This window comes from Protopterus annectens, chromosome 7.part0 (assembly GCF_019279795.1).
Source record: "Protopterus annectens isolate FY-2018-M chromosome 7.part0, PAN1.0, whole genome shotgun sequence".
NCBI classification, from domain to species: domain Eukaryota; kingdom Metazoa; phylum Chordata; order Ceratodontiformes; family Protopteridae; genus Protopterus; species Protopterus annectens.
Genome location: NC_056739.1, coordinates 1,086,388,969 through 1,086,412,667, shown reverse-complemented (window position 1 = coordinate 1,086,412,667; position 23,699 = coordinate 1,086,388,969). Strand labels below are relative to the sequence as shown.

At 43.8% G+C, this 23,699-nt stretch overlaps 1 protein-coding gene across 13 annotated transcripts in view; it reads right to left on the bottom strand.

Annotated features, from left to right (window-relative positions):
- NEO1 (neogenin 1) overlaps positions 1 to 23,699 on the bottom strand; it is a 2,116,015-nt gene that overhangs the window by 1,333,170 nt on the left and 759,146 nt on the right. The gene's annotated exons all lie outside the window — the stretch shown is intronic.

Sequence of the window (23,699 nt, the reverse complement as noted above, 5' to 3'; positions counted from 1 at the left end):
GTTCTGCTAGAACAGGAATAGTTGCCTATCGTGCCTACCTCTTTTTCTGTGATTAACACATTTCATTTGCCTTTCCTTTTCATCTTATCTAAGATCACCACCCATCTCAGGTCTTCTTGAAGGAATATTTGGTCTGAAGGCACACTGCCCACTTGAATGTTCCCTTTTTACAATTAGAGTTCCATAAGAGAAGTATTTGTAATGTTACTGTGGAATAATGCATACAATCTGGTAGATATTTATTTATTTTATTTTACATTTGTTGACCGGGATAGTCCAACTGAGCTGAGTAGCCCTTTTTCAGCGGAGGCTCAGGGAAAAAAATCTCCATAAACATTACAATAATGGTTATGCTTAAGTTATTAAACAAGTTCATAGGTTTATAGGTGTGTACTAGGCTAACAGCCCTGGAGCCTTTACAAGCCTAGACCACAGGATTACCCTAGCATCTTGCCACCTAACCTTAGTTTCCAGTGCTACTGTCGAGTAAAGCCACTGGAGTGATCTCTGGGGTGAATTTTCCATTTCCCATCCACTCACCAAGATTTCTCTTGAAGGGGGCCAGTGAGGTGTGTCTGCTTGACATGTATGGGAAGTCTGTTCCATAGCAGGGGCAGTCTCTGTGTTATGAACCTGTCCCTCCAGCATGTTCTGCTGATTGTGGTAATGAAGTTGAGGTCTCTGGAGCGTATGGTGCGGAGGGCTTGGGACTTCTTTAGATGTAGCATTTCTAACCGAGCTGGGTCAGACATGGCTTTGTAAGTCAAGCAGAGATTGCCTCTAAGTAGGTGATATGAGGCAGAGAGTAACTGGAGTTTTTTTGAGTCTGTCCATATAGGACAACTGTTTAAGGCCTAGTATCCTCTTTGTGAGGTACTTTTGCAGCCTATCCAGTTGTTGCAGGTGTTTAGTGAGGTACATGCCAAATGGGGCATTGTACTCAATGACTGGCCTAATGAGGGAAGAGTAGAGGGAGACAATGACCTCTTTCTTCCTGGATGTAAAACGCTCAGTAATGAGATGTGCCACACAGAAGGACTTTCTGACCACAGTGGCAATGTGGTGGTCAAAAAGAGAGGTTGCTGTCAACCTCTGTTCCCAGATCTCTTATAACACCTTCTGTGTTCAGTGGACTACCATTGATGTGGCAATAAATGGGAACTGGGTTTTTCCCAAAGGAGATGACGTCATTTTTTGGCACTGAGCTTAAGGCCATGGTCCTGATACCAGTCGTTCTGTAGGATTTCAACATCACTCGGGCGCTAATAATAGCTCCCAACTTGCAATAGTCTGCGAATTTGGTCAGCCAGAGTCCCTTCTTGTTGGCCTGGATGTCAGAGAAGTAGATACCAAACAGTGGACCCAGGACCGAACCCTGTGGGACTCTACTCATGACTGGTCGGCAGTCTGACTTGGAGTCAGCTACTTTCACACTGTGGGCTTTACCTGTGAGCCAGTTTGCAACCCACTTAGTGATATAGGGGTTGATGCCTAGCTTAGTGAGTGTTTCTATGATTCCTAAATGGGGAATGGTATCAAAGGCCTTGGCCAGATCAAGGTAGGCTGTATGAACCGCCTTGCCTTCATCTACAGCTCTGGTGACTGAATCAAAGAAGTTCACCAAGTTGAGCAGGCATGATCTACCCTTCACAAAACCAAACTGTGTGGAATCCAGAGTTTGGAGATTCCCTATATCCTTGTTTATTAGGTCCATGATGATGCGTTCCATAGCTCTGCATATCAGACTCATCAGGCTAATGGGGCAATAGTTCACAGGGTCTATAGTCACTCCTCCTTTGTGGAGTGGGATGACTGTAGCAGGGTACCATTCAGTAGGGACAAAGGTATACAGAAAATACATTTTTTAATAAGCAGTTAAAAATTAAAGCAAACAGAATCATAATGAGGCAATATAAAATAGCAATAGTGTTGATAAAAGTAAAGTGAAGATGCAGTATATAACGGAGAAGGGGCAATGCTGTATGTGGAGGAAGGCAAGGTGGTAACAAGGTAATGTAGTGTTCCTAGGGGAGTGACAGGAGAGATGTGTATTTTTAATAGTAATGTAAGGAGGTAACAATTCTTGGCTGGGATAGAAAGTGTAAGTGCGCTAAGGAAGGGTGGGGGGTGCACTGAGGTAGAGAGAGGAAGAGGTCAGTAAGCAAAACAATATAGATGACAGGTAAGACAGAGTCTGAGGGAAAGCAGGGGAAGATTAAGTAGCGTCAGTACATTGACAGGACCAGTGACTTTTCAAGTATTCCTTCGTGGCAGCTTTGAATTGTTTAAGTTGATTGAGGGACCTGATTTCTACTGGCAGCTTGTTCCAAGAAATGGTCAGATGGTAGCTATAGGGGTTACATCCTATTTTGGATCTGGGATTGTAGATCTGTATAAGGTCTTGGTCTGAGCTACGTAGAGATCTAGTGGGGGAATAATGGGAGATAACAGGAGATAACCTGGGGAAGTAAGAGGGTTGATATAGTACAGAATGAATGATTTGGAGCTGACAGAGAAGGGGCTGGTAGGGTAGTTCTATCTAGTTTAGGCATTTTAGTGACAGATGGGATTTATGTTTGGTGTGCTGCAAATCTAGCTACTTTGTTGTAAATTGATTCACATTTGGAGAGAAGAGAGGAGTTGGGATTTGTAAGGATTTGAGAGCTATACAAAAGAGTAGCTAACAGGTAAGCATGGGAGAGGGTTACTTTAGCTTTGTTAGAAACTTTTTATTTCTATAAAGAAGGCCCAGTTTTAGGGGAGTCTTGTGGATACAGTTATTAATGTGCAAGTCAAGCTTAAGTTTGTCATCTATAATGACACCTAAGAGTTTAGTGTTAGGCTCACCTTTGATAGGGGTGTTACTGAGACACAGTATTGAGAAGGCAGGTTTGAGGTGGTTTAGATTTTTAGGTAGGAAGAGCAGGAGTTTTGTTTTACTTGGGTTCAGTATAAGGAGGCTGTTTGACAGCCAGGTTTCGACCGAGTTAAAGGATGCCCGGGTGGTTGAGATGAGTTCAGATATATTCCCAATCCTCTTGTCTGTCATTCTCCTCAAGTTCAAACTCTTGACCTAGTTGCCTTCAAGAGGAAGAATGCCATAACCCTAGCATTGATGTTTTCTTTCTATTAATGTATGAAAAATGTATTTGATCTATTTTTGAAAATTTGCAACTTTACTTCTGCGGTGAACAGTTTGCTTGACCAATTCCAACAAATCCAAACCAACTCATCTCGTGAAATCCAACCATGCCAGTTCTCTAAACACTTTCTAAGTGTTTACCCTTTAACCCTTTTTCTCTTCTTTTTGGTATCATTTACAACTTCCCATATCAAATGGAGGTCTCCATTTTTTTCACTTTTTTGTTACAGCCTTTTTTGCAATTAAGGTTTGCATAAACAACATCCTGCCTTGGCATCATTTCCAAGTCTGGTGTCATGCCTAACAAAAAAAAAATGTCTCCTTAGTCAAAATAAACTCCTCTGTAAATAAAACATTTGAATTGCTCCAGCCTATCACAATCGCATAAAATATTGTTCCATGTTGCCCTACTCCGACAATCACATCTCCAGCAAATATCTGAGGAACCCAGACGCATGTGCTGAATAATCTTTACTAGTGAGTAAAAATATTTGTGGAGACACTTTCAGTGGAGTCGTGTCAGGAAGCAAACCTTCAACCAATAATCGACTGGAAGGTCTCCAACTCTTCTTCCCAGTTCGACTTCCAACTAAGCATTACCTCTTTATTTGTACATAAAAGATTATTATGAATCTGACTGAACAATTTATAGTATCTTTCTTTACAACACAGCTAGTGTTCACATACAATTCAGTTAGTCCTGGTATCACTAACATCTCCCTCTGGGAAGATTTTCAATTTTTTAGCCAATCATAGGATGCTCTCAAACTCTAGTCTTAGTCAAAAACAGTACAGTCTAAAGGAACTGCTATGTTCCGTCCCATCCAATCTCTGCCCTGTCTAAATTTGATGACAAAACCTGACTGGGGTTGATCTCTTTATCCCTTTCTCTCCCATCCCTCTGTCATAATGAGGCTCTTACAGTCTGGAATATATTTTCAAATAAATTACGTTCCAACCAGTGTTGCAGTACTTTATCCCATATTCCTACTACAGCCTCTACTCCACAGAGTTGTTTCATAATTATAGCCACTCCCTTCCATTTAGTCTTATAATCTTGCTGTAGCAACAATCAAACACCCTTAGCTGCATGGCCGCAAATATGTAAAAGGGCTAGGAAGATGTAACCCCCACCCCAGTCCTTGGCTAACATCAGCCTATCTCAAGTTACTCTTGATCCTTTACTCTCCCATAAGAAGTCAGAATATTTTTTTAATCTGAACCAGTCAATCGTTACTCACTAACCAAGGGAATGCTTGAAAATAATATAACTATACAGGCAACGTAAATATGTTTATTGGGTAAACTTTTTCATCAAGCTCTAGATTCAATAAATTGCATGGTCTCACTTCTTTTTTCATTCTCTCTACATACTTACATATGCCCCCAAGTTCCCTTCCTCTAACCTTGGTGAAATCAAAAAGTACAGTTGTGTACACTTACCATAAACATATATGTTAGAGTGTATTCACTGTTGCAGTCATTACATTTGGGTTATCTGCCTGCAGGTAGCCCTCAGCCAGCCTGAATACCAGAGTCTTGGATTCCTGCGTTGGATGCTGTCTCTTCTTCCATGACGTCAGGGGTATAAAACATGCAGCCGATGCCATTACATCAGTTTTTCTTGCCCCAGATGTGGGAAGCAATTATATGTTATGTTACACCTCCAACAAAAAGCAAATACATCAAACAAGAAGGAAAGATAGAGCCAAGAGAAGTCCGAGGGCTGGAGGGAGGGTAACCAGGACTGCAACAGTGAATACACTCTAACATCTACATTTATGGTAAGTGTACACAAGTACTATGTTCTTTGAGTTTCACTGTTGCAGTCATTACATTTGGGTTGATTTCCAAAGCTAAGGAAGGGAGGAGGAAGTTAGAGACCATTAGGGCCAGTTATTAAGCCCTGAAAAACTGCAGTGGCAAAACCAGCTCTGGATTTAGAAAAAACAGGCATGTGGTAATGCTTGGTGAAGGTATGTACAGAGCTCCAGGTAGCAGCTTCTAGGATGTCCCTGGTAGGTCTGAGAAAGGCTGTAGAGGTAAGATGCAGCCCTGGTGGAATGTGATCTAATCCCCTGTGGGGTAAGTTTTCCATGGTACTTATAGCAGAAATGAATGCAATAGGCGATCCATTTAGAAATGGTTTGCTTTGAAATGGCCTTCCCCTCTGCCCATGCAGCAAAGCCAACTAGCAGCTGTCAGATTTTCTGACAGGCTTAGTCCTGTCCAAAAAATCTAAGTTGTCTGTGCATGTCCAAAGAGTGCAGTATTCTTTCTCCTTTGTTTTGTGGATTCGGGGAAAAGGTAGGCAAATGAATGGACTCATTTAGGGCCACACTAGACACCACCTTGGGCATAAAATGCAAGGATTGGTCCTGAGGGAAACCCTGTCTGCATGGAAGATAATGAAGGGCTCCACTGCCATGAGGGCCTGCAATTCAGACACTCTTCTTGCTGAAGTGATGGCTAGAAGGAAGGCTGTTTTCCAAGAAAGGAATTTCAACTCTGCAGTCACAGCTGGTCCAAATGGAGGGAGAGTGAGCTTTTCCAATACAAAGTTAAGGTCCCAGGCTGGAGAAGGGGCTCGCCTGAGGGGGGGGGGGGGTCTTAAATTTTTAGCTCCTCTGAGGAATTGCTTTAACAGGGGGTGAGAGAAGAGGGGTGGTTCAGTATTATAATGTGCTGAAATGGCAGAGGCATGAATTTTAATAGATGAGAAGGATAGGCCCTCGTGGAGCATTTCTGTTAAGTACTGAAGAATATGAGGTAAGCTGGGCACTGTACTGCCCATCCCCCAAGTCTGGCTCCAGGAACAGTATCTTTTCCACTTTTCAGCATAGGATTTTCTAGTACTAGGTCTCCTTGCTTCCAGAATGACATCTAGCACCTACTTACTGAAGGATGCTATTGGAGAGCTCAAGGAATTAGCCAGGCTGCAAGGTTCAGGGTTTGAAGCAGAGGATGTAGAATCTGGCCCGCCTGCTGGGAGAGCAGGGAAGGTGTCTGAGGTAGGTGCCATGGATCCATCAGTATCATACTGCGAAAGAGGGGGTAACAGTGCTGACGAGGCCAGTCTGGTGCAATCAGTATTGTCCTTGGTTTGCCCTGCTTAATCTTTAGCAGAACCTTCGAGAGGAGAGGCAGAGGGGGAAAGGCATAAACTGGGAGGCTTTCCCAGGTAAAGGACAGGGCATCCACTTTCCAAGCTTGACTGTGGGGAGTCCTTGTGCAGAATTTGTCCAATTGGTAGTTCTGAGGGGAGGCAAACAGGTCCATCTCTGGAGTCCACCATTTGTTCCTCAAGAGGTTGAATATTTTTGGTTCCAATTTCCATTTGTGTGGGTCCATGAGATTTCTGCTTAGGTTGCCCGCCAGTGAATTTAGCTTGCCTGGCAGGAATTGAGCTTGTAGGTGCACTTGGTAGCTCAAGGCTGTTCTCCACAGAGCCATGGTTAGTCTGCAGAGAGGGTATGAGTGGGTTCCCCCTGCTTGTATATGTACCACATAACTGTGGTGTTGTCTGTCTTTACCAATAATTGTCCTGGAAGAACGTGGTCTTTGAAGGCTGTCAGGGAATTCTGTACAGCTAACATTTCTTTTTGGTTGATATGCAGGTGCAATTAACTATGGTTCCATTTGCCCTGAATGCACCTCCTTGCCAAGTGAGCCCCCCATGCATAGTCTGATGCATCTGTAGTCAGGGCTTGGGTGGCAGGGGGGAGATTGAAAGGAAGCCCCTTGTTGAGGTGGCAGGCCTCTGCCCACCAAAGAACTCTGTTTTTATACAAGGAATGATAGGAATCATTGATTCTAGGTCCTGAGAAAGTTGACACCATAGGCTTTTTAGATACCATTGTAGTTTCCTCATATGCAGCATTGCATATGGAATTAGTAGAATGCAAGAGGCCATGAACCCCAGGGCTTGCAGGATTTTCCTTGCAGACAGCTGGGTCTTTGTGGCCAGTAGTTTGAAGTAGACTGTAAAAAACTTGTTTCTCTGGTGTGAGGTAAGCCATCTGGGAAGTTGTGTTTAAGCTTGCTCCCAGAAATACAATTTGTTGGCAGGGTACTAGATGAGACGACTTTTCGTTTATGGTGTACCCCAGCGAGGTTTGAAGTTTCTTTACAAATGCCAGATGTTTTAATAGCATGTCCTGTCTTTCTGCCTGAATCAGACAATCGTCCAGGTATGGATATATTTGAATATTTCTCTGCCTGCAAATGCAATGGCTGGAGCTAGACACTTTGTGAATACCCTGGGCGCAGTAGATAAGCCAAAGGGAAGTGCAGAGAACTGATGGTGCATGGAGCCTGCTCTGAAGCGTAGGTATTTCCTGCAAGATTCCCTTATTGGAATGTGCATGTAAGCTTCCTTTACGTCTAAGGTTGCCAACCAGGCATTTTTGCATAGCACAGGAAGCAGTTGATGAAGTGTTAGCATTTTGAAATTTGGGATCACCAAAAAGGTGTTTACAATAGAGAGATCCAGGATAGGATGCCAGGAGTGGTCTTTTCTGGGTACCAGGAAAAGTCTTGAGTAAAAACCTTGTCCCCTTTCTTCTGCTGGGACAGGTTGAATAGCCCTGATACTTGGAAGAGAGAGAACCTGCTGTTGAACCTCTGCCCACTGATTTGGGGGTAGGTCTGGCCAACCGCTTGCAGTTGGTAAGGTGTGGAAGTGGAATCTGTATCCTTGGAAAACTATGTTTAAAACCCATTTGTTCTGGGTAATGAGTTCCCAGTTTTTGCATGCAGGGTGATCTTTCCCCCCTAACGGAGCAGGAAGTTGAGCAGGGCTTGGAAAGGTTAAGGTTAGGTCATTGTGACATGTTTCAATAGGGGGGGCGTCTTACTACTTCCAGCTTTGGAAGTGGGGGTCCCCCACTGCTTGGGCCTGTGTGTACCTTGAGACTGTAGCCTAGGTGGTCTGCTGTTCCTGGGTTTGGAATGAGAGGGCCTGGAAGAGACTGGAAAGGACCAATTCTTAGAAGGCCAATGCCTACTAAATCTGGGAGGCTGTACTTGCAGGAAATCTTTAACAGTTTGCATAGATTTAGCTTTTTCCTCCATCTTTTTAAGGACTTCTTCTGCTTTGTTGCCAAACAGACTGTCTTTGTTTAAGGGAGCATCCAATAATTTAGCTTTAACATGATCTGGCAAATTTTGCTCCTTAAGCCAAGCATGCCTTCTAAGTACAGACCCAGTGACAGCAGCCCTGCAAGATGCTTCTAAGGAGTCAAAACCACATTGCAAAGTATATTTACCAACTTGTTCAGCAGACTGCATTAAATCCTGTAGTTCTTTATGTTCAGCACAGTCCGGAATCAACATAATTTTCTGTTTAAGTAGTCCAGTAATATGCTGCTGATACTTTAACATATGAAACTGTCAGTTTAAGGCCCTAATGGCCAATGTAACAGAAGTGTATACCTTCTTACCCCATCTGTCCAAGGTCCTGGAATCTCTATTCGAGGGGGTAGGGTTTTTGGCAATAGCAGCCTTAATGCCTTTTGGTCCCTGGGAAATGGTCTCTGGATCTGCAGTAGGATTCTTGAAGAGGAACTTATTCATAGGTTCATACTAGGCTATCTGCCCTAGGGCATTTATAAGCCTAGCCAGAATGTGTTTGGCTTTCGCCACTCATTTTAAATTTATTTTGCTATGCCCTTTTTCGAGGTTAGTATACTGTGCCTCTGTCTAACAGAGGCACAGAAGTGATACCCGGGGTAAACCTACGATCTCCCATCCACTCATCAAAATTCCTCTTGAAGAGAGTCAATGAGGGACTCTGCCTAACCTGGACTGGGATTTTATTCCAGAGTGAAGGGAGCCTCTGGGTTATGAATCTGTCCCTCCAGCATGTCCTATTTATTTCAGTGCTGAGGTTCAAGTCTCTTCGATGGGATTTGGATTTTCTGAGGTGCAGCATGTCCATTAATTCCGGGTTGGACATGGCTTTATACGGCAGGCACAGATCGCCTCTGAACAGGCGGTATGCCACTGAGTAGAGCTGTAGTTTCTTTAACCGGGCAGCATATGGCATCTGTTTGAGCCCTTTGATCCTCTTGGTGAGGTACTTTTGGGGTCTTTCCAGTTGCTGCAGGTGTCTGGTAAGGTACATCCCAAAGGGGCATTGTACTCAATTATGGGCCTGATGAGGGATGAGTAAAGAGGCACGATGACCTCCCCTGATCTAGATGTGAATCCCTTCATGATTAGGTGGGCTATATAAAATGTTTTTCTAACCACTTTGGCCACGTGGTTGTCAAATGAGAGATTGCTATCAACTTGGGTCCCCAGGTCCCTAATTACTTCTTCTGTACTTAATGGATTACCACCTATGTGGTAATTTGTGGGCACTTTGTTTTTGCCAAAGGGGATGACTATACGCTTTTTGGCATTTAGCTTGAGGCCATGGCTCTGGCACCAGTTGTCTGTTTCTATGAGGCCCTTTTGGAGGATGCTTGTGTCGGCTGGAGATTCGATTATGGCGCCCAGTTTGCAGTCATCTGCGAACTTGGTCAGCCACAGTCCTTCCGTGTTGGCCTGTACCTCCGAGAAATGGACTGAGCCTTGTGGGACACCACTTGTAACTGGTTTGGAGTCTGACATGGCTCCAGCAATTCTAACCATGTGGGTTCTGTCCTTGAGCCAGCTTGCAATCCATCTAGTGAGTGACATAGGGGTTTATATTTAAGCTGGTGAGCTTATCTATAATGCCCGAGTGGGGTATTGTATCGAAGGCTTTTGCGAGGTCCAGGTAGGCTGTGTGGACCACCTTCCCCTCGTCAATGGCCTTGGTGACTGTTTCAAAGAAATCAACCAGGTTTAAGAGGCAGGATCTGCCCTTAACAAAGCAGAACTGGGTAGGATCCAGTGTTTGTAGGTCCCCAATATCTTTATTTATGAGGTCCATGATGATCCTTTCCATAGCTTTGCAGACGAAGCTAGTCAGGCTTATGGGGCGATAGTTTCCAGGATCCGTTGAGGCACCACCTTTATGGAGAGGGACCACTGTTGCTGTACGTCACTCTTTGGGCACATATCCTGTAGTAAGGCTGAGATTGAACAGTAGTTTTATGTTTGGGTTTAGCTCTTCTTGGAGTTCATGTAGGACGAGTCGGGACACCATCTGGTCCCATTGATGCTGTGTTTTTGCTTAGGAGAGGGCGGCTCTTACCTGAGCATCTGAGATGTCAGGGGCAGCACTCTGCTGGGATAGATATTTGCCCTTTGGTGGGAGGGCGGGGAGTTTGCTGAACCTGTCAGCTAGGATGTTGGCAATGTCTGTGGGTTTGGTGTATTTTTGTCATTTTGGACTAATTCTGAGCATATCTGGGAATTACCACCCAGGTTCCTAACATAACTAAAGAAAGCCTTGTGATTATCCTTAGTGTCCTGTGCAATTTTTCTCTCGAAGCTGGCCTTAGACAATTTTATGTGTGCCCGTAGTTTTGCTAATACTGATCAGTGATGCCTTCCCTTTTGGGATTTTGCTCTATCATTTAGTAGCTTCCTCCTTCTATTGTATAGTTTTGTTTATGGCTGGGGACCACCAGACAGGACGCCTGCCTTTGGAGGATTGGGTCTTGGTTTTATTTGGGATCGATGATCCATGCATTCCTGAAAGTGTTCATAGAATGCGTTTATAAAGGATTCTGCGGTCTGGGCAGATTTTCCACAGGCCCGGGCTTTGAAGGATTCCACCTCAGTTTTGAGGAGTGTGAAATTTGCTTTAGAGAAGTTTTTCACTGTGGTTTTCTGGGCAGAGGGTGGGGTCGGGATGTGAATATCCAGTGAGATTAGTTTATGGTCTGATCTTACCAGTGAGGGATACACTTCTGGTCTGGAGCATAGAGTCCCCATGTTGGTGATGATCAGGTCCAGTATGTTTTCCCCTCTTGTGGGAGTGGTAACAAGTTGTTCCATAGCATTTGAGTTTATAAATTCTAGGAACCTTTGGGCTAGGGTGTTGGAGCTAGAGTAATGCTCCCAGTCTATGTTTGGGTAGTTGAAGTCGCCCAATATAATGGTGTTTGGAGAGACCTCCATATTTTCCAGTGTTCTCAGGAAGGACGAGTGCGGTTCCTGGGTTTGGGAGGGTGGTCTGTAGCAGGCTATAAACTGGAAGGCAGTTTTACCCACTGTTAGTTGCACATGGATAGTCTGTGATGCTTCGTGCTTTGCCACCAACCTGGAGGTGTGGGTATCTGATGAATATCGATACTCCCCCTCCTTTTGTGGTTCGGTCCAAGTTTTGGGGCCGAAAAGCATGGTATGAGGTATAACCTGGTAGTGCTGGGGTGCTCTCGGGAGCCCTGAACCAGGTTTCTGTTACTGCACAGATATCGATGTTCTCCATGCTAAGGAGAGTTTCGAGAGTGTGCATCTTGAGGTTTAGACTTCTGGCGTTGAGTAGCATTACTCTTAGTTTCTTATCCCTTGTGATACCTATGGAGGTGGGTTTGTCTTTTGAGCCTTGCCTAAAAAAGGCACTATGGGGTAGCAAGAGCCTTTGCCAATATCCAAAACCCAGGGTGACAGGTGCAAGCCGCCCTAGCGAAGCATCGTGGCTTGTCGAGCATATCATCCCAAGCTGACAGGCATTGATCCCCTTTGAATGACACCAGTACTTAAGCCAATTGTTGAAATTGATCATCTTTGTCTTCATATTGTGGCATCATTCTTGGTGAGGGTAAGATGCTACTCAAGGTCAGGGTCATACCGGCCTGGGCTACATGCTCAGAGAGCTCCTTTATGTCTCTTTTCATGTAGTCCAGGGAGGTACGTCTCAGGTCATTCACACCAGCATGGACAATGACAGAGTCATATTTGTACTTGCCTTGGAGTGACCTGAGTGCTTGTGTTATGTGGCGGATCCTAGCGCCCGACAGGCTGCTCACCGTGAGACCCTCTCCTTGTTCAGCCTGGTGAGCGGGACGTCAGTGTGCCTGACAATAGAGTCACCTATTACAAGTGTATCAGGTGTGTTGTTTAGTCTTAAGCGCTGTGACTGTTTGGCACACTGGCTTTGTGAGATATGTGTTGCACGTGTTTTGTTTTGGGGTAGCGGCTGCTTGGGTGTCTGCTTTGGAGGTCTCTGCTGCTTCAGATCTTTATTTAGAGCCTCCAGTATGTTTTTGAGTTATTATGTGTTTTGTTTGCTGTCGTAGGTCTATGTGAGACTGGAATTGTAGTGAGTGTGGTTTCCTTCTCCTCCTGACTGGTTATGCCAGTACTGAGTTGAGAGAGCTTAGCCTCCAATTTGGCTATATGGTTGCATCTCTCACATGTGTTGGAATTTGTTGGGAGGAGGAGAGGGTTGTCTGTGTACATGAGGCAGTTGGTAACATTGCCTCAAGATTCCCAGATTCACCAGCTGGACCGGAGAGGAGATTGACAACTGACCTTTGGACATGCTAGAATAATATTGGGAATTCCTTAATAATTGAAAACCAGGGCCAGTGGGGAGTGAGGGTGTAGTGCTTTTAATTTTTAGTGCTGACTTACATAATTGCTTTAGTGAGCAAGTGCCAGGTAACTTAAGTGCAATGTGTTACAGGTAACTTAAATGAAAAAACGACAAACAGTAACTTTCTTTCAAGTGAAACAAGGAAATAAGTACAGTAAGCAATGCAGATATCACTAGTGATCCACAGAAGCGCTGAGAAGCCGCATATTAGGTGGAATTAGCGTTCCAGAGTCAGGTGCTCTGTAATACCAGTCAGGTTTTCTGGAAGCTGGAGGTAAAGTGTCTGGGGCCAGGCTAGATTCCAAGAAGGCATCATCTACAATGTCCAGAACAGGAGGAATAGCTAAAGGCCTGTGTTGAGAGAGCACTAAGTATTCCCTAAGCCTCTTTTTGGAGTCAGAGTAATCCTGGCTTTCCCAATGGAAATGCTTCCTAAGAGTGTGCAAGGTTTCACCAAAAGAAAAATCTTCTGGAGGGGAAGCAGAGGGAATGGAATCCTCTGCATCAAAAATCCTCACAGGTAGGTAAGAACAAATCCTGGTAATCAGAAGAAACAGAAATTTCAGAATCCTGATGAGAAGAATCAGAAGGAAAATCAGTTCTAGGTCTCTTAGAGGCTGGCCTCCTTTAAAGTAATCAGGTGTTCAGCCATTCTAAGCATTTGTTTTTTAGGCATATGGGTCTGACCATGCGGTTTGGACGTCTGTTTTCTAGGGGTGGGTCGAGTTTTAGGCCTTGATGAAGAAGATGGCGTCGGTGTGAAATGCAAGTCTGTAGGCCTGAATACACCATCATAAGCCGGTGCCTGCACAGAGACTCCGGACCCATCCAAGGTAGAGACATCCCCGGGTTCCATAGTCGAAGAAGCATCTTGTGGCATCCCGGACTCTGAATGGGTCTCAGTAGAGGCCTGCGAATCTGAAGTAGCAGGTATCAGGGGGTGAGTACCGGCAAACTGGCGACTAGCTTCATCAGCAGTTTTGAACCTATGCGGTCTGTCTCTGTCTTTACGTTTTTTTCAGAATATCAGTAGTCGGATGGCTTACCGAAGCCATTTCTAGATAGTTAAACTGAGTACCAAAATAATTAGCTGCAAAAATAGGCTGACGATGAATAGTTTGGGGTTGAATAAGGCGCAAAACCGACAGCGAGGGACGTCGTGGTCTGGGCCTAAGCAAGGAATACAGTACGAATGAAAACCTTTATGAGGTATTTGCTTTCCAGAGGTAAGACAGTTGTTAACTTTTACTGACATCGGTTTAAGAGCAAGAAAAAGGATCCCTAATGGGGTACTTAGCTTTTTTGAAGACTTCGGTTCTGAAACTCGAAAACGAAAATTTGAGAAGTCGGCCGACCGGCACTTGCGAACTGCTTCTGCTTCGCGCACCGCATGGCAAGAAAGACTGATGTAATGGTGTTGGCTGCATGTTTTATACCCCTGACGACCTGTCGTCATGGAAGAAGAGACAGCATCTGACGCAAGAATCCAAGACTCTGGTATTCAGGCCTGCTGAAGGCTACCTGCAGGCAGATAACCCAAATGTAATGACTGCAACAGTGAAACAAGAACATCTACCCAATACCAAGTATTTAAACTTGTTAGCTTTCCACTGATCTGGGTACTTTTCCTGTAACTCGGGGCTTGGTGTGTCATTTATCATTCTTGTCCTGGTCTTATCAATATTAACTTATATCCTGAGTAAATCCCACATTCTTTGAAAATTTTAACAGTAGCTCCATATCTTCTTGTGGCTCCCTCAAGTGCAACAATATACTGTCTGCATAAGCGTCTATTTTGAGTTCTATTGATCCCGCACTGCACCCTTTCTCCTTCAACATTCTTTTTTTTTCTGTCAGTGGTTCTAGATGAAGGGTGAACAACAAATGAAACAATGGACATCTTTGTCTCATGCCCTTCCTGATAACAAATGGTTGAGATAGCCCTGCATGAGTTTTAATTCTGCCTGTGGAATTGTTATATAACTTTTCAGCTACCCTGACAGATTGGTTCCCCAAACCAAATGCAGCAGGGCTTCCCTTAGGAATACCCATTCTACCCTATCAAATACTTTTTCTGCAACTAAACTGAGTAATGCTACTTTATGTTGTGCTAAATGTGCATGACCCATTATCAATGACATTCGTATAAAGTCATCAAACTTTTTACCCCCTAATGAAACTAGCGGGATAAAAATTTATTAGGGATATAACAACATCTCCTAATCTTTCTACTAGTAAGGTCTTAAAAAATGTATAATTATAATTTAAAATGGAAATGGGTCTATATGGAGGGGAAATGTTTTGCCCTGCCTTCTTTATACATTATAACCATTACAGCCTGCTTCCAAGAATCCAGTGCAAGATATGCAACCAGTATCTGGTTAAATACGGTGGCCAGTACTCTGAGATCAGGTCCACCTCTTTTTCCACAACTCAACTGGTACAACATCCTCCAGTGAAGTTTTCCCTTGTTTCATCTTGTTTATTATTCCCTGAACCCATACCTCTCAACTGTCCAGTTTTTCAAAGAATGTCCAGATTTTTGCCTCATATTTTTGGTCTGTTCCTCATAAAATTTGTGATTTTCTGGCAAATCATTGAGGATTGAAATCACTAAATAAGGGAATATGTTTGAGTTTCAGACTTCATATCCTTCAGAAAATGCATGCCAACACAAACCTTGTTATTCTAGCAGCTTGATAAGTTTATAAGAGCAATATTTAAAGTCTATCGCTACTTTTGGACCTTTGTCCCCCCATTATTTTAGGCTCTGTCCAGATTTCTGATGCTAACAGGATGAAAGGTATGCCTGAACTTCCACTGCTGTACACAGCATAACTTCCTCTCCTGCTACCAAGAAAGTTTAGGTAGAGTCAAAAGTACCTTCTAATCAGTTCCCCATCCCTATTTCTCACTACCTTTTGTTCCCCTCTACTCGACACTCAGACCCATTATAGAGTACAACGCCCCTTTTGCAATGTACCTCACAAGACATCTGCAGCAGCTGAAAAGGCCACAGAAGTACCTCACAAAGAGGATTACTGGCCTCAAACAAATCCCCTACACTGACCGCCTCATAAAACTCCAGCTTTACTCCGTAGCACATCGCCTACTCAGAGGTGATCTCTGCCTAACATATAAAGCTATGTCAAACCCAGAGCTGTTGGACATGCAACACCTAAAGAAATCCCAATCTCTCCGAGCTACACACTCTAGGGACCTAAATCTCGTCACCACAATAAACAGGACATGCTGGAGGGATAGATTCCTGTCCCAGAGACTTCCCATACTTTGGAACAGGCTACCCATCTATGTCAAGCAAAGTTCTTCATTAGCACTCTTCAAGAAAAATCATGATGAGTGGATGGGAAATAGGAAATACACCCCGGGATCACTTGTGTGTGTCTGCTCGACAGTGGCACAGGAAAATAACTTTCTTGGGTGGCGTAAGCCAGGGAACCTTGTTGGCTAGGCTTACTTATACCCTTGGGCCGATAGCCTAGTACCTACCTATGAACCTCACCTTATGTCTTAAAAATAATCTTAATTCTTCCAAGATCTCAATTGGTTCCATCAACTTCAGCATTTCCTGCAGTAGCTTTTAATGTTACAATTACCCAAGATTTACTACTGTTTTTTTTTTTTTTTTTACCTTAACTTGATCGCTAACATGTGTTGGCATCCAGGAGTGGGAGTTAAAATACTGTTTGAAAGAACTGGAATAAATGTCTACCTTGTAATTACCAGTAGCTGTGCTGAACAAGCCAATTAACTCAGCTTCTCCTCCACATGCCACATCTTCTTGTACCTTTCAGAATAAAAGTCTGTACACGCTGTAGGTCTGATAAAGGTGGTTTATTATATAGTAGCAGCAGCAGCATGCATTGTTGGTAGATGCAGAAATTCAACAAGATCCAAGCAAGTCTTGTGGGTTATTTCCTTTTCCTTGTAATGTAAGAATTATGACAAACTGCATTGTTTTCTGTAGTTTCTGGACTTTTACTGACTTCTGAATATCTGTATTTAATCTTTTGAGTATTTAAACTGACTTCTGATTATTTAAACTGCTGAAAATGTAATGTGACTTCTGTACTCAATCTCCTAAGAAATCCAAACTGAACTGCTTTCTGCCTAGAAGGTCTCTCTCTCATAATACTAAAACCCAGTAAGTCACCTAGAAGTTCTACTGCCTCTGACTTTGGATCCCAAGCCTTGAACCATCTACACAAGATGCATTTTTTATACCAAATGTTCCACACTCGCTTAGTATGGCTCATCTTTATCAGTGTTTGGCCTGAAGGTTATTTCAATGAGTCCATTTGTATCCTTCACTGAAAATTTTCTTTCTACTGAAACTGCATGTAAAATGTGAAATATAAAACGAAGATCCAGGCCTGCTTTAATATGGCTGCATTTCTAGGCCTATGCAAAGAAAACACTGTATTTATATAAAAATTTATTTTGACAAAACTATAGGTCAAGCATATTCTTACACATTATCCAACAGTCCTACCTTACCCCTATCTTCTAGCACCTGCAGCTCCTCCATCTTATTTTCCAATTGAGTTCTGTGCTGTCGCCAATCCTGTTGTGTAAATCTTACTCTCTCTCCTCCCACTCTAGCTTTTAACTGTTCCCATTTTACAGTGATATCTCCTATATCCAACCAAAGTCTTTAGAGTTCTTTTGTAACCAATTTGTATATAATGTGCAGGGAATCAACAATGCTTATCTAACTTTATAACTGGATATTCCCCCTTAAGTCTTCTATCACTAGGGCACTGACTGAGAGGAAAACAAGAAGGACCTCCGTACAATCCATTACAAAATGAATGCTCCACTGAAATATAGACCCTATCCAACTTGGTCCCAGTCCCCAGTTTACCAGATTTGAAAGTAAAAACTGGGGGAATTCCTATTGCTTTCGACATCCATTAACCCCACGTTTTTCATATATTGTTTTACCAATATACCGGTTATCGTAATTCCCCACTTTCTGGGGCCTTTGTTCACACCCCTCATATGAATTACGATGTTCCATTCCCTGGCACAAATGAATATTACTTCAGAAAAATATAACACATTCCCCATGATTTCCCTAAATTCAAAAATGCTAATTCATGGTGGCATGTAGCTAGAGCACAGTGTTAACCAAAGTACTCTAAAGATGCCATTAAATGCCATAAAGTAGCTCTTCTCAGCTATCAGTTGTCTTTCGAAACTCAGAGGGCAATAGTCCACTACAATGACTGCTGCCCTCACCAACAACCCTGTGGAGCTGAGCAGAATACACCTGTCCTCCATCCTTTAGTTTATTTTGTGAGCTTACCAAGGTCTAGACTGCAGTGGTGCTGCTGCGGTAGCATTGTCACCTCACAGTAAGACATTGTCCTGTTCGATTCTCAGCTAGTGTGGAGACATGCGTGAATGGGCGTACCTTCGTTGAAGGTTGTGCGTCAGGGCCGGCAACTCGGCATGTAAAAATCTACTGCCAATCATTAGCGGACCGGAGTTCCGCTGTGGCAATCCCTAACCAGGAAATGCTGAAAGACACAACAACCAAGGTCTAGATGTATTTCTTGCAATAGACAGATAATCAACCACAACCTTGTTGAATTTATATATTGAAAAATTTGCCTCCTTTTCTGCATGTTTACCAGGCCGTTCACATTCCATGCCAGCAGTCTAAACACCTCTTCCTTAGCATTGGTTATCATTTACTTTTAGTTTTGTACTGAAAAGCTTTTCCCTCAATCTTCACAGTGTTCTCTTATTCCTCACGAGTCTGGTGAGCTGGGTTGCACCCTCAAAATTCTCATTATTAACAAACAGAAAAGAAACAGAAAAACAATTTAACCAATAATACCAATTGAACACTACTGAAAACTATGTACGGTCTTTCTCAACAACAGAACAGTGACATGCCATTACTACAGAACAATAGAGGCTAAAAGTCATCCCAATGTTTGGCTCAGCAAAACCCGCTGTACATGACCTCTTACCATTCCATCTTTTGTCCTTTATACGCAGCATATTGTCTTTCCCAATCCAGGAACATTCGTATCCTGCAGATACCATGCTTTTTGGCAAATCAATTAAGTTCAAACCTAACCAGTTACAGTTTGTGGCCTACTATGTGCCTTTATATCAACTTCCCAACATAACAAAAATACTTACACACCCCGAAAATTGACATCCAGCACGACTTACCAACAATAAACCAACTGCTCATAGCTTCATAGGTGTGTACTAGGCTAATGGCCCTGGAGCCTTTACAAGCCTAGCCCATAGGATTACCCTGGCATCGTGCCACCCAACCTTAGTTCCTAATGCCTCTGTCGAGTAGAGCCACTGGAGTGATATCCCCGGGGTGAATTTTCTATTTCCCATCCACTCATCAAGACTTCTCTTCAAGAGGGCCAGTGGGGTGCTCTGCTTGACCATGTATGGGAAGTCTACTCCATAGCAACGGCAGTCTCTGTATTATGAACCTGCCCCTCCAGCATGTTCTGTTGATTGTGGTAATGAGGTTGAGGTCTCTGGAGCATGTGGTGTGGAGGGATTGGGATTTCTTTAGATCTAGCATTTCTAACAGAGCTGGGTCAGACATGGCTTTGCAAGTCAAGCAGAGATCGTCTCTAAGTAGGCGATATGAGACAGAGAATAGGTAGAGTTTTTTGAGTCTGTCCACATAGGACAAGTGTTTAAGGCCCAGGATCTTCTTTGTGAGGTACTTTTGCAGCCTCTCCAGTTGTTGCAGGTGTCTAGTGAGATACATGCCAAATGGGGGCACTGTACTCGATGACTGGCCTAATGAGGGAAGAGTAGAGGGAGACAATGACCTCGTTTTTTCTGGATGCAAAATCCTTAGTAATGAGATGTGCCACAAAGGAGGACTTTCTGACCACAGTGGCAACATGGTGGTCAAAAGAGAGACTGCTGTCAATCTGTGTTCCCAGATCTCTCATAACACCTTCTGTGTTCAGTGGACTACCATCAATGTGGTAATTCAAGGGAAAGTACAGTTTTGTACCTACCATAAATGTAGATGTCCGATAGGCATGCATCTGCAGTCCTTACAAATGGGTTGTCCTGTCGTCAGGCAGCCCTTCGGTCGGCCGGATTCCAAAGTCTGGGTCTGGCCTCGGCTGGTGTCGCACTTCACCCGACGTCATAGCGGCAGTTTTTTGGGTATAAAGGCATTAGCCGACGCCATTTTCCTCAGTGTTTCTTGCCCCAGATGCCAGGTGCCCTCTAGGAAGGCTAAATTTGGATAAATGCAAATGGTTCCAAATAGTAGAGAGCAAACAAAAAATAAGCATGTATGTACATATATACAAACAAATACACCATAATAGATTCCCCCAGCTAGCTACAAGATGGGCAAATACCCTAGGAGTACCACAGAGGGAAGGAGGGTGGTAATCCTGACTGCAGATGCATGCCTATCGGACATCTACATTTATGGTAGGTACAAAACTGTACTATGTCCTTCAAGGATGCATCTGCAGTCCTTACAAATGGGTAGAATACCATAGCCAAACTGGGGGAGGAGGAGAAATAAGATTATGGTGTAGTTAAGATCCCTTGCAAAACAGCAGTGGCAAAACCTGCTCGGGATCTGGAGTATAAAGGTAAATTATAATGCTTGGCAAATGAATGCACGGAGCTCCAAGTAGCAGCCTCTAAAATGTCCTTGGTAGCCACTCCTCGTAAGAAAGCTGTGGTAGTGGCTGTAGCCCTTGTAGAGTGAGGCCTGATGTTTTCTGGAGTTTTCTTCCCATGGTAGGAGTAACAAAATCTAATGCAATTTCCTATCCACTTAGAGATTGTCCGTTTTGAAATTGCTTTTCCTTCCATTCCTGTCGCATATGCTACCAGTAGCTGGTCAGTCTTTCTATTGCTCTTGGTCCTGTCCAGGTAGTAGCGTAATTGTCTATGTACATCCAAGGTATGCAACAGTCTTTCTCCCTGTTCTGGGGGTTGGGGAAGAATGTTGGTAGGTGGATAGCTTGATTTAAAGATACCCTGGAGACCACCTTTGGCATAAAAGAAGGATTAGTTCTCATGGACACTCTACCTTGATGGAAGATCAGGAAGGGCTGTACTGCCATTAATGCCTGTAGCTCAGATACCCTTCTTGCTGAAGTGATTGCAAGCAGGAAAGCAGTTTTCCATGATAAGTACTGTAATTCTGCTGTTGCTGCTGGCTCGAAAGGAGGGAGTGTCCACTTTTCTAGCACAAAGTTCAAGTCCCATGCTGGCAATGGTGGCTTCCTAGGTGGCTTTACATTTTTAATTCCTCTCAGAAACTGCCTAAGCAGAGGATGTGAGAAGACTGGAGGATCCAAGTTGTATTCTGCTGAAATAGCTGATGCATGAATCTTAAAGGAAGAATAGGACAGGCCGTTGTGGAAGAGCTCTGCCAAGTATTCCAGGATGTTAGCTATGTTTACCAGTGACACATTCTCTCCTTTTGCAGTACTCCAAATGAGATATCTTTTCCATTTTGCTGAATAATTTTTTCTTGTTGAGGGTCTGCAAGCCTCCAAGATAATGTCTTTAACCCTTTGAGATAAATCTGGGTTATTTGGTCTTATGCAATGTTCCAGGCAGCCAGTTGCAGTGTTTTCAGGTTTGGGTGCAGGGTTTTGAAGTTGTTCTGTGTTAACAGCAAGGGAACTAGGGGCAGAGGCCATATTTGTTCCAGAGACATGCTCCTCAGTAATGGGTACCAATGTTGCCTTGGCCAGACTGGAGCTATCAGGATGATCCTTGACGGTCTTCTTTGATCTTCAATAGCACCTTGTGCATCAAAGGAAGAGGTGGGAATGCATATGCTGTCAGGTTTTTCCAACTGAAAGATAGGGAGTCCACTTTCCAAGCAAGTGGGTGGTACGTCCTTGTGCAGAATTTTTTCAGTTGGTGATTGTGTGGGGATGCAAATAAGTCTATTTCTGGTAGTCCCCATTTTCCTGTAATGGTTTTGAAGATGTCCGGATGCAGCATCCATTCGTGGGCATCCGTGGTAGTTCTGCTTAGGATGTCTGCTAATATATTTTCTTTTCCTGGCACAAAAATTGCTTGAAGCTGAATGTTGAAGCTCAGTGCCACATTCCAGAGGTCCATTGCCATCCGACATAGAGGGTATGAATGTGTGCCTCCCTGTTTGTTGATGTACCACAACTGTGGTGTTGTCGATCCTTATCAGCAGTTGACCCTGTTGAAGAAATGGTCTGAATGCCTGAATTGCCAGTTTTACTGCCAGCATTTCCTTTTGATTTATGTGTAGGTGCAGCTGGTCCTGAGTCCATAAGCCTTGTATGCACTTGTCCAGCATGTCGCCCCAACCGAGGTCTGAGGCGTCTGTTGTGATGGTCTGGCTTGGTTGAGTGCTGTGGAAGGGCAGTCCCTTGTTTGATTGACAGGCCTGAGCCCACCATTGGAATTCCTGTTTCAGGCATGGAATTATTGGAATCTGGGTTTCTAGGCTGTGCTTGTGCTGAGACCATAAATTCCTTAGGTACCACTGTAACTTCCTCATATGTAGTCTGGCATGTGGAATCAATATTATGCAGGATGCCATGTAGCCGAGAGCTTGCAGGACTTTTCTTGCTGTTAGCTGGTTCTGCTTTGTTAATGCCATGAAGTAGAGAGGGAGTTGCTCCTGTTTTTCTACTGTCAGGAATGCCATTTGTTTTGATGTGTCCAAATCTGCACCCAAGAAGGTTATCCTTTGGGATGGTATCAGCCTTGACTTTTTTATATTGACTGTGTATCCCAGGGCTTGTAGTAGATGAATGACCCTTTTCAAATCTTTTGTTAATTTGTTTTTGTTGTCCGCTTGTAACAGGCAGTCATCCAGGTAAGGATAAATTTGAATTCCGTGAAGCCTGCAATGAGCAATTACTGATGCCAGGCATTTCGTGAATACTCTGGGCGCAGCAGATAAGCCAAAGGGCAATGCTGAGAATTGATAATGCTCTGATCCTGCAAGAAATCTGAGGTATCTTCTGCAATTTGGTCGTATGGGGACGTGCAGGTATGCCTCCTTGAGATCTAGAGTTACCAGCCAAGACTCCTTGCCCAGCATGGGAAGAAGCTGCTGTAGGGTCAGCATTTTGAATTTTGGAACAATGAGGTATGTGTTTAAAGCGGACAGATCGAGAGTAGGTCTCCATTGGCTTTCTTTTCTTGGTACCAGGAAGAGTCTGGAGTAAAATCCTTGTCCTTGTTCCATAGATGGTACCCTTTCTATAGCTCTCATCCTTAGTAAGTGAGTTATTTGTTCTAGAGCTTCTGTCTTCTGATTTGGAGGTAGGTTTGGCATTCCTCTCTTCCTTGGTAGAGTATGGAAGTGAAACCTGTAACCTTGGTCTATTGTCTGTAAAATCCATTTGTCTCCTGTGATGTAATGCCAGTTTACTGAAAATAAGGCTAGCTTCCCGACTAAGGGTGCTTCTAGTTGTTCCCTGGTAGGCGGTGCCAGAGCCAAGTCACTGTGATTGTCCTGTGGAAGTGGTGGTGGCTGGATCTGTGGCTGTACCTCGCTGGTTGTTAGCCTGCCACTGACATCCCCTGTGGGCACCTCTGGATTGACCCCTGCCTCTCGAGCGCCTATTCCTGCCTCTCGGAGCTCTGGAGGTGTCTGGAAAGGACCAATTCTTGGAAGGCCAGTTCCTGCTAAACCTTGGAGGCTGGACCTGCAAGAAATCCTTGACTGTCTGAACAGATTTTGCTTTGTCTTCCACCTTCTTCAGCACCTGCTGTGCAGGGGAGCCAAACAAATTGAGCTTATCCATGGGAGCATCTAGGAGCTTTGATTTAACATGGTCTGGTAAGGACTGCTCTTTCAACCATGCATGTCTTCTGATCACTGTGCCAGTCATGGCTGATCTAAAGGAAGCCTCCAGTGCATCATAGCCGCATTTTAAGCAATGATTACTGACCTGCTGAATGTTATGCACCATTTCCTGTACAGATTTTTTGTCTAATGGTTCATCCGAGGACAGTTTTTTAGTTAATTGGTCTAACATAAATTCCTGATACTGAATCATGTGGAATTGACAGTTCAAGGCCCTA